The following is a 12,831-nucleotide window of genomic DNA, read 5'->3' on the forward strand; positions in this document are numbered from 1 at the left end:
TCAAGATTTAGTTACCTACCCTACATATGCATGCTTTAGCCCAAAATCAAGCATTGTGCACAAAATAAAGAAGAACATAATAAGGATAAGGCGTGTTGGGATGTCACCCATTTAATTTGTTAGGGGAAAGCTTTGCATTTAATGCAAACCTCTCTGAAATTTTAAGGGTATTTTAATGGTGTCATAACACCAAACACCCTGGATCAATTGGCTCTTATGCCAGGTCTGGTCATCTGTAATAAATACCAAATACAAATGATCACTTGTTTTCAAACAGCGATTGTCTCTAAACGTTTATTTTTGATGATATTCATGTTCTAACACATTCCTTCACCGGATTCTCCAACGGGCATAAGCTTGAATAGCGCAACGATATGTGTTATAGTTAATATCTTGCTGTTTGGAATATTTGAAACATGAAACAAATCAGAGAGCTTTTTTTTTTTTTTTGCTTAAATGTAAACATAAGATGACCTTGCAAATGTGTACTTTATAATCTACAACACCGCTCATTTGGTAACTTATAAATACACAGGAATGTGATGATGAAGGGGGGTGTAAAAAGTTTTCATCTAAAGTTATACCAACATCTTCAACAGCTGTGAGAATATTAAAGAAATGAAAGAGGAGGTATTGCATATTTCAAAGCAGAACTCTTGAAGGAAGAATAAGAAAGTGGGATGATACGGACTTTACGCCAAGTGTTTGAACTTCATAACTATAAACCGAAGCAATGTAGTGGACAGGAATCTTTGCATGTTATACTGGTGCCTGACTGTACTCAATAGCAGATGTTTGGTCTCTGTAGGCAGATAATTGTCCTGCTTTAAAGGTTGGCCTGACCTGTATGAATAGCATTATGTACAGTGCTTTTGTAATAACAAATGGCCTTAGCTATCCCCCCCCCTCCTCTTTGAATGCCCAGCCACGCTTCCTTTTAAGCACATCATTACTCCATTGCAAGCACTGGCCCATACATTCTCCATAGATAATGGTACAGCAGCCATTTTGCTATAATTTATGGAGGGGAGAGTTCAAAGTTTTCATAATATTTGGATAATATCATTGCCACAATGTCTTTGAGCTGTGATGGATAGGATGGAAGCGGGCAGATTTAAATTCTGAGCATGACGCCAGGAACATCAGCTTTTATGGAAGCCGTTGAAAGCTGATTCTTTGGTGATTTATATAGAGGAGCGTGAATAATCATAAACAGCAACGGCATCAAACTAGAGTTAAATGCCCTGGTCTATATTCTTGGTTATGCAGATAATTGAATCGTAGGCAATCTCCAAATAGTTCGAATAAACCCTTAGCATATAATGCATAAATAGATCACTATATAATCGTGGTGTACCCAGGCATTTCTCTAGATATTTATGTTCCTACTCAACACTCAAGTGCATCTCGAAGTTTCTGGTTCTAGACAGAGGTCTTATGACTTGTGCATGCAAATTGCACCTCTGGGCATCTTTAGTAAATTAGCCAATCTGTTGTTCATGCCTCTCTGTGAGAATATTGCTGCCAGCCTTCTCAGCATTAAATAATTTACAGCTGTTAATTAATGGTAAAAAAATATGGGGTTTTCTGGATATTCTACAATGTTCCGCATACAAAAATACTCCACCAGATTATATCAAATGTGTAATATATATATATATAAATAAATGATACACACACACAAATACGATATACGTTTTTATCATCATTTTCTCATTGCTAATTTTGTAGCGTGATCATTTTTAATGCAATGTTTTGAGTTAAAAAGTATAACAATACCGTGTTACGCACATCAAACATTAACCTTAAACTGAATTATAATTTTCACAGTTTGATGAAACCCATACAGCATTTTAGTTATAAGAATCACCCCTTATAATTAAATCTGTTATAATTGAAAAATAATAGTTTGTGACATGAATATATTTTTCTCTGCATGGAACCAGGATATCTTTACAGCCTTATGATACTTTCAGACTACACCATTCGCGCAGAGTAACACTTAATATATCCTGGTACTCGGATCCCACCAAATCCTTATACATCTGCAATTATGTCTTCATTGACAACAGATGTGAAGGAACATTGGTAAATCCAAAGCAAGGTACACAATTAGCACAAGAAACTAGTCTTATAGGCAATGAACTAATACTCATTCTCCAAAAAGAATACGTATATTTATATATAAAATTTCATGATACCCGGAGCAGTGTTTATATGTTGTGCTGCTTAGTCTCACTTTAAGCAAACAGCACCAAGAAGCTTCCAATGGGATGTCAAAGAGATTTATCAGACAGACCTGTGTTATTCTGAGCTTCTCTGATAACGTTCTTTGAAGTTCAGAGATGAAAGATAATACAATCTATATCATTCTTTTCTTTAAAAAATCTTGTCGAAAGGACGTTTTATATCAGCAATACTGGGGGCATGTTTTACTATAAGTGTGTATATAATTTATCAATTTGCAGTAACCAAAAAAGTATACATTCTTTCTATAGCATATGGTGCCATTGGTTTGCGACCAAGAGATTCACTTGTATATAAAAGGTTTTACATCTAAAAATGTCTGGGTTTACATTTTTATAACTAGACTGCGCAGGTTGTTCAATTATTCAACATGATGGAGGCTGCTTATAATGGGGAGGCAAACCAAAATTTCTGCTAATGAGAAATTGTGAGCTCACAACATTTTTATAACATAAAATAATAAAATTCAGGTTAGCAACGTGTGGCAACCTGTCAAACGTCTTCGTAACTGCTGCGCAGGTGGCCATGACACTAAGGATGGTGGCCACCTGATGAATAAATTATACCTTCCTTAACCCTGGAAGTTCCACAGTCATTAGTTGGTAGACAGTTTCAAAATAAGTATCCTCATATACCATGAATGGAATTTTAGTGTATGTGTAGAGGAGGATATATTTGTGATTGCGACTAATAAAGAGAACTACCCTTATTAATGCAAGATATTGGTGTAGAAATTAATTCAACTGTATCAAGGATTAATATTTAATATCATATTTTTGGATGAGCAACATCCATTTGTCTTGACATGTGCCGCACATAAGGATTGTCTGCTGTTTGTGAGAAGATAGCTAGAGTTACAAGTCTTCATTTCACATGAAAACAAAAGATTCAGAGTATTTTACTAGTTGAGGGGCTCGTTTCATTTCGGTTAACATGGTATTTTAAAGAATAGTGACAAGAATGTTTTAAAATGGTTTGTCACATTTAAGTACTCTAGCCTAAATTGATCAGTAGCTACTTATATCCCAGTTATTTATGTTATTATGTTTGCATTCTTCACTCTAGAACACTATATTAAAACTAAGTAAGGGTTTATTAAGGATAACTGGCGAGTTCAGGAATACATAAAAACGTTGATTCCAGCTATGGTATTGGTAAAATACATTTATTGGTGTCGATATAGGAATGGTGCCAAGTATCTCAAATATATACTTATTCAAAGTTGGGACAAAAGTTAAAAATGATACATTTATGAGTGATTGCCAGCTTTCAATACTATCTAGGTCTCTTCTTTAGGTATACGATAATCATGCTTGCAATCCATTATACGTCAGTTAGCCAACAAAGGTATCATCTTAACTAAATTTGCGTTCTCTCTTTCTGTGACTAACACGCTGCAACTCTATACTGACATCTTTCAGTAATTGAAAAGAACAGTCGGTATAGTTTAAATATATTTAAGACCTTCTTTATATCATCCTTTCCATGCATCCTGCTCCTCTGCTGATGGCACAAATAGTTCCAAGGTAGAACGTCACTTCATATTCATGCTTGTTTATATACCCAGCATTCTTGCCTAAATGACATTAGGAGACAACTACTCGCAGGAGTAAAAGTAAGTGGATAGACTGCACACAACGCACGGCAGAGGCACACCATGCATAGAAGGACGCCTGTCGACCTCCAAAAATACATAGGGTCTTTTTGAGCGTCAAATACACAGTGACCCACAGTAAAGTCTCTAAGGAGGAACAATGGATATCTTTACAGTGCAATTTGGCACCTATATGTTGGAATTTATAAGGTAATGGTCACTAGGTTTCAGACAGTTTGCCCCTAAAGAGTTTATCACCAACACAAATAAAAACATTAGAAATCTTCCCATGGAAATAGTTTTTATACTTGCTCTTTCCAGAGTAAACAAATACCTCCTCGGAAATAGGAAATGAAGTTTTTCAGTATGTAGCAGAAGTGCATTTTGGGTGGGCCAAACAATTAATAGCAGATAGCATAGTCCCTTAGGGAAAAACAGAATGATAGGTGTTACTGCCACACTGTAGAAACTTGAAGGGGGTTCGGTAGAACTAGCACACCTAGAGTTTCCAGTGGAAGGGCATTAGCCGGAGTTTACACCGTCTGCTCTGGGGAACAGCTAATTTGGCGACTCCTAATTATTCACTTCCACTCTAGCCCAGTTCAAAGCCTTTGTAAGCTCTGTTTCAGAAAACAATTTAGAGTCTAGCAATACAAAAAAAAAAAAATCCAGCGTAATGGGGTGTGACACTTCTCTGGAATTCAATGCCAATCTTTCAGAAGGAGTTTATACAAAAGCCCCACAAAGTTAGACACCGGGAGGGTGACCAAGATATCCAAATACATCAAAATGCCTTTAATTTGAATAACTCTTAGAATAATTCTATAATTAGTGACGCTTCATCGATACCTCTGATCTGCTGTATATTATCAACAATTAAAACAAAACAAAAAAACGTAACCTCTGTACCAGAGGGGCTGAAACAAAATGTAATAAATGTCTACATTTACTCTCAGTTCAATTCTTTGAAATAAAGAAAAAAAAATGAACTTCATTGATGTAATGAATGCAATGGTAATTATATATACATATACATACATACACACAAAAATGCAGTTTTCCCCCTTTTGCCTGGGGTATAACATCTAAGGTGCAGCAATGAAAAAAAATGCATTATATATATATATATATATATATATATATATATATATATATAATTATTATTATTATTAAGTACCTGGACAAACACTTCAAATACTGTCCCTGCATATATAATTTCAGTAAACAGTAATCACTTAAAAGTACACTCAAAAAGTATATAGTGTACATAGGAAAAATGTTTAATTTTGAATGTGCCGAATGAGATGTAAGATAAAGTACACAAGATAGGACATAATGAGCCCTTAAACACAAAGGAAAATAATATAGGCTCTCAAAATAGGTCAGGTTTCCTGATAACGATGCTAATTAAAATTAACACACAGATACCCTGAAGGTTGCATTAAGAAAAACAGATACATTCAAACCAAGAGGCTTTTTTGTATTTTTTGGTTTAGATGTTTGTTGTTCTAACAAACATACCGGAGTCAGAATCTATGTAAACAAGGGGATTTTTTTTTTTCATAAGGTTGAAGGCTCCAAAGGAAGCCATTAAGAGATTAACACCTTTGATTGAGCTTTATGAAAATGCAGAATCAAAAAAAAAAAAAAAAAGGACAATAAGATGACAGTGTTCTGCAAATGGCATTTATTCATTTCAGAAGAGGCGTGTTAAATGCCGGGAATGAAGGGATACACGGAACAATACAGAGATGTCTTTACAATCTTGTCATTATCAAACACAATACAATTGTTTCATTGTGCGAGTATTTTTTTTATTTGAGATTGGTAGGAAAATGCAAGCAATGAACACAGATTATTCTGTTTTTAAATTGACATCTGCATTTATTTTCCAAATAGTACAAATTATATATATATATATATATATATATATATATATAATTTTGTTTGTGTAGAATTTATTCAAGGTTTTGGTACTTTAAACATTTTTTATATATATATTTGTCTTTGCCATCTTATTGTCTGTGAGATTATTTACTTTTTGTATTCAATTGTATTTTAGAACCCCTGTGTTTTAAGATCTCTTAGAAATGGAAGAAAAATTATATAAAAATACAAACGTATTTAACATTCACTTACTTTAATATCTGATTAGTACAAAAAGGAAGTTTTGCAGCTTTAATCTTTTTCTTCATATACATAGTTATCAGTTTATCTTTCCATTTATCATCAGTTTGCTTTCTGTATCCTTCCATCTGCCTGCCAACTTCCTCAAGTTAATGTCCTTTCGACTAGTCTAGGAAATGCTAAGAAGCAAATCATATCAAAGACCTATAGATTATGATTTTATTTAATTTTAATTCCACAGTAATATACATAATATTTAATACATTTACACTATGTATTTTTTCTTGTTTTAGTAGTTACTTATCTGCATTGTTAATAAGAACTGCAAACATGCTGTTCACATACACTTAGTGCTATTGTGCTTTTCACCAAAACTAAATACAATTTTTAATTTGGAAATTAATAGAACTCTAATTATAGATGTCCAGACTTTCAAGTAATTAATTATTAAAGAAATGGCGACAGATGCTTAATTAAGTTGTACAATATATTAGCTTTAATAAGAAATATTTATTAATATCATACCTAAATAGTACTAATAGAGGTTGTTTTTTTTTGTTTTTTAAATAGCTCTTAATTACGGACAAAAGTCTATCAGCAAACAACTCAAGATGTTAACAAAAAACAAGCAGACATAAGCACTAAAAAGCCATTTTATAACATGAAAGAATGTGTGTATTCTATCTACATGTCATTACAATAGTTCAAAGCTTGCTCAGTGTATGTTTTCTAACTTAATTACCACAGGATATCTCCCCCAGCAGGCCTTGTTTAATCAAACCAACCCATTTTACGGCTGTTGACTAACAAAGGATAACTTTTACAATTTACATTGTTAGAAATATTTCATTTCAACATTAATTTTAGACAGAGGAAAAAACATGTCTAGCATATGTAATCTGACCACATTGTGGACTATATATTTGAATGCTGTGTATTTGTTATTATATCAAAGGATTCTTAGGGGGAATATATGGGTTGTATGTATATTTATATACACACACACACACACACACACACACACACACTACCTATGGTAGCACTCTGAGTCTCCATGGTCAGGGTCTCTAGTACAGTAAAAAAGGTGCTGCACACCTTTAACAGATGGAGCACTGGGATATGATGTAATATCCCAGCGCGCGGTATTGTAAAGGAACACAGCACCTTTTAATATAGTCCATGGAAGCTAGGCCTGTTGGGGAGATGAAAGATTGTGTGGCAGGACACCAGGAGTTTGATCGCCCGAGACGGTAATCTGCCCCCCCCCCTCCGCTGGACTTTCCACCCTAGGCCAGGATACATTGCTGCATACTCTCACACACAAATATATATTTAATTTAAAACTTTACATTCTTGAATGAGTAGAGGAAGCATTTGTGTTTTTTTTGCATGTTTCATGTTCTCTTTAGGTATAAGATGATAATATGTTGTACGAATTACAAGTGGAAGACAAGATGTGCCGAATGAAATAAAATACATGCAGAATTTGCACGTCAAATTTCAACTCAGAAGAAAAATGTTTCTCGGCTTAATTCTCAATAGAAAAACAACATTTTAAAAATGACAATGCTCATGTTAATGTCTTAGGAGAAAAATCATAAGGGTTGGATTTTAAAGTAGCCTACTTCAAAGACAGTGCATTATCTTTAAGATGCTTTTTCGACTGTAACTCCATTATATGATGTGGTTACAAAATGTAAGCCATCAAAAAGATCAAAGGATACTCACCCTATACTTCATTATATATTAATACATACATTATTTATCACTGTTACCTAAGTGAGTAAGATGAGATGCTGTATCTCTCTACAATCGCAAGCCTCAGGTGTCATCCCATTCTACTTTGACGAGATAAAACAGGGACAATATTATCTGACAATGCGAAAAAAAGAAAGATCTACATATGTAGAAGGTACATACTCCCTGTAATGGGTTTCTCTCTCTATTCTGTTTTCTCTTTTAAGTTACAGCAGTCTTTTACTCAGGATCCCCCAAGATGAGCATATGTAGATGGATCTATGTCTGACATGAAGTTGTCCAGAAATTCTAATCCCGATCCAGAACAACAAATCTATCAAAATTATTACCGTATTTGCTCGATTATAAGACGACCCTGATTATAAGACAACCCCCCAAATCTGAAAAATTTGGGAAAAAAGAAAAAAGCCTGAATATAAGACTACCCTATAAGAAAAAAGTTTTACCAGTAAATGTTAATTCATCTAAACTATTTTTTTTTAATAAAAGCTATGATTGAGAAAAATATTTTGGTTTTATTTCCTTCTATTTTCCAACCTGCCCCCCAGTTATGCACATCTGCCCCAGAAATGCCTTATACCCCCTATATGCCACTGTGCCCCATGATATGCCTTTTAGCCCTATATGCCACTGTGCCCCATGATATGCTTTTTGACCCCCTATGTGCCACTCTGCCTCCACAAATGCCTTATACCCCTATATGCCACTCTGGCATTTAGAGGGTTAAAAGGCATATTATGGGGAAGTGTGGCATATAGGGAGGTTTAAGGCATTCAGGAGGCAGAGTGGCATTAAGGGGGTTAAAAGGCATTTCACAGAGCACTCTGCCTCCAGAAATGCCTTATGCCCCCCATTTAACACTCCCCCCCCCCCCAAACTTACTGGTGCTTCTGACTTCCCTGTCATGTAGCCGGGGCAGTGTGTAGATCCCACGCACTTATGCTGCGAATCGCGTAGACCTCTACACGCTGCCCCAGCTACACCGGGGTAAGTGGCGCGGGGGGGGGGGGTTCCAGGTCCCCTGCAGCTGCGGGGGATCTGGATCTTAGTCAGACCTATTTGAGGTCTGATTATAAGACGAGGGGTATTTTTCAGAGCATTTGCAAATACGAGCAAATACGGTATTTATTGTTTCATATAGCGCCATCAAATTTCGTAGCGCTGTACAATGGGTAGCAAAATACAAGTTGCAAGATATGATCAGTGCTTAATTCTGACAATACATAGACATGTCCCCATTTTATTTCTCAAATATCTGCTATTGCTTCTCTAACTAACTACACAATGTATCCCAAATTTCCCGTATTCATTTTTTTTTATCCTACTTATCTGCATGTTCAATTAATTACATTGCTGAAACTTGTTGGTGGAGCTCCTTCACTACGTTATGAAGGACCAACCGTATCGAGCTTCTGCTGAAGAAGAGCATGGTTGGCCCTGTACCATTAGATATCTTCAAACTCTTGGCACCCATGTAATTATGCATTATACAGGCACAGCTCAGACCTTCTTACTGAGATACTTGCCTTTATCATGACCTAAATTCAGTGAGTCAAGATCCACAACTCTGACAATTTACGTAAACCCCAAAAAGCGACAGAAGAATTACGATACAAGTTATACAAAAAGCAAAGAGGCCAACCAATACAGGTTAGGGAATAGGGAATAACTGATTAACAGTCCTAGAATAAGTGCACTAAAAAGTGGGATGATTTTTTTCTGCCCATAATCTCAAACACCAAATCTAAAAAAAAAAAAGTGGATGCAAAATTATTTTTAATGTAAATGGTTTTAAAGTAACTTGCAGGCATTTATATCTTGATTAAACATCTCTACGTGCCTAGGCTCATAATATATTTAAAAGTAAAAAATATAAATGGCCAGGCTGAGAATAGATTTCCCACTTACATGTCAGAATGTTTGTGAAATTTATCATGTGTAGTTACACCATATAACTAGGCTACTGGGCTTCTATGGTTTGCAAAGTAAAGATTAAAGTGTTGGAGCAATGTTTGCAGAATCATGTCTATGAAAGCTTAGATACTTGCAAAATACAAGCGTTCCTTATACATAAGCACCTGGACTGATGTTTAATGTATTGGCAACTTCCTCCTTACACTGTGTAACTTGGATGAAATTACAGAGTTACTCAGAAAATGAAACAACTGTTAATATGCCAGGAAGGTTGGCTTTCTTCTTCCAGCTCAGGAGGTTGACCCATTTGTAACCAGAGGCCAGAACTGCATTGTGTTCTTGGCTCCTATTCAGTGAAACTGTTTAAGAAATAGAGTAATGTGAAAAGGAGTATGTTTCCATACTTGGGGAAAAATATGTAGGATACCTTAACACTTTCTAACAAAATGAAAAATATTCCGTATGCAATGCTTATTTTTGTTTCCTGTAATATTTAAGTTTTTTCTAAAAGATATTTTTAAGAAATGTTCTAAAAGTCATTCCCAAGGGATCTGTCACTTTCCTTAAATCATGTACTTTATTACAGTTGAGTCGAGTTTAGACTTGCAGAATTTGAATAAACTATACTGGAAAAGTAATATAGGAGCATTCATCTTAACTTTCTGTTCTTGAAATTTGAAAGGCTCTTGTCTTAAGAAGGGACACGCATTTTAGGAAAAGCAGCAGTTTTATGTAGGACATTTCAAGACAAATACCAGAACAGTGAAGAGTGTTTTTGTGATGCAAAGACCAATGGCCACCATCCGAGAAGCAGCAGGCTGCAAGTGAAAGAGCAAGTATCTGTGAATATGACATCATATGGAGAAGCTGCCAGGGAAATTAAGTAGAAGAGACTGTGCCAAGGAAAATGACATACCCTTCATGGACTGATATGGAAGATCACCCTCCATAATTAAATGTGAAGAGGCAGACAAAAAGGTGCAAGGACACCAACACTCAAACACACACACACACCAGGACAGTATCTGCCACACCGACACCCAACACCGACAGAGCTTGTCCTGGTGTGTGTGTGTATTTGGGTGTCGGTATGGCACAGCCTGTCCTGGTGTGTGTGTCTGGGTGTCTGTGTCCTTGCACCCTTTTGTCTGCCTCTTCACATTTAATTATGGAGGGTGATCTTCACCTATTCTTCATGTGTTTAAAAGTTAAAAAAAAAAAAAAAAAAAGGAAAAAAGGACAGGCTCTGCCACACACACACACACAACAGGACAGGCTCTGCCACATCGACACCCAGACACATACATGGGGACAGGCTCTGCCACACAGACACCCAAATACACACACACCAGGACAAGCTCTGTCGGTGTTGGGTGTCGGTGTGGCAGAGCCTGTCCTGGTGTGTGTGCGCGTCTGGATGTCTGTGGCAGAGCCTGTCCTGGTGTGTGCGCGCGTCTGGATATCGGTGTTGCAGAGCCTGTCCTGGTGTGTGTGTGTGTGTCTGGGTGTCAGTGTGGCAGAGCCTGTCCTGGTGTGTGTGTGTCTGGGTGTCAGTGTGGCAGAGCCTGTCCTGGTGTGTGTGTGTGTGTGTGTCTGGGTGTCAGTGTGGCAGAGCCTGTCCTGGTGTGTGTGTGTCTGGGTGTCAGTGTGGCAGAGCCTGTCCTGGTGTGTGTGTGTCTGGGTGTCCGAGCATACTTGTGGCAGTGACTGTCCTGGTGTGTATGTGTGTATCCGTGTGGCAGAGACTGTCCTGGTGTGTGTATTTGGGTGTCCGTGTTGCAGAGACTGTCCTGGTGTGTGTGTTTGGGTGTCGGAGCAGCAGAGCATGTCCTTGTGTGTGTGTTTGGGTGTTGGTGTGGCAGAGCCTGTCCTGTTGTGTGTGTGTGGCAGAGCCTGTCCTATTGTGTGTGTCTGTGTGGCAGAGCCTGTCCTGGTGTGTGTGTGTGTGTGGCAGAGCATGTCCTGGTGTGTGTGTTTGGGTGTCGGTGCGGCAAAGCCTGTCCTCGTGTGCGTATTTGGGTGTCTGTGTGGCAGAGCCTGTCCTGTTGTGTGTATTTGAGTGTCTGTGTGGCAGAGCCTGTCCGGTTGTGTGTTGGTGCAGCAGAGCATGTCCTGCTGTGTGTGTCTGGGTGTCTGTGTGGCAGAGCCTGTCCTGGTGTGTGTCTGGGTGTTATTGTGGCAAGGAGGCACAACCTGGGCAGAGAGTGGACAGGTAAGTCTCTGCAGCTGTCATCTGCCATGCTCAATGCCACAATACGACATATGCCAACATGGATGGATTAAGGTCACTATGAAGGCTGGTTACAATGGAGCGCTACCCAACCAGCCTAAACAAATGTGGCAAACTGGGGAACATGATCACCCAATTGGAGCGATCTGCCCCTGGTTCCCGCATGAAACGGCCACCCTCGGTCTCGTCGAGAATACATCACCGACTTGGGTGACTGTAAGATCAACATTAAGTGAAAATTAAAAAAAAACTTCATAAGAAACCGACACGATGCAGACATGCATTAGTCACTTTTTGAACATATGTAATCTGCAGGGTAAAGTTTTTAGAACTAGTCCTGGTTAAGATGTTTGAGATTAGCCTGCTCAGTTATGGGCTACTACATAGTTCTGTATTTTATCAAACAGAAAGTCATATTATTGGGCTGTGAAGTCATATCCTTCCAAATTTTCATAGGTACTGGTTTCACCTGTTCATGTTAAACAAACAAACAAACAAACAAGTGACCTAAACAGACACGGATAGCACAAGGTGATTTTTTTATTCTTTAATTTACAAGAATATAATGTTAACCCCTCCGTGTTCATATTGATTGTCAACACATAACATCTTCTATCTGCTTTAAGGTTTTATGTATGTACCAGATTTAAAAAAAAACCAAAAAACACGATTTAATAAAAAACAGAATACTTTATTTTACCCCTTTTTAGAACAATTGTTAAATGTTAACTGAACAGTCTAAAATGACACTTATTTGAGGAATTAAAAAAGATGTTGGTTACTTAGATTACCACTTAAATGGTAAAGGAGACACATCTGAAAACCGAAACCCGAATCCTTTATTGATAAGCGAGTCTGCAGTTCTAAGTACATGCAAATCCATTAAATGAGAAAGGGCTTGCAGGGAGACGCTGGTTATTTTAAACTGCGGGAGCTCTGCCCTTACTAACTCGAACCCACC

Source organism: Sceloporus occidentalis, unplaced genomic scaffold, assembly GCF_023333645.1.
Source record: "Sceloporus occidentalis isolate IW3139 unplaced genomic scaffold, rSceOcc1.0.p SCAF_32, whole genome shotgun sequence".
Classification (NCBI taxonomy): domain Eukaryota; kingdom Metazoa; phylum Chordata; class Lepidosauria; order Squamata; family Phrynosomatidae; genus Sceloporus; species Sceloporus occidentalis.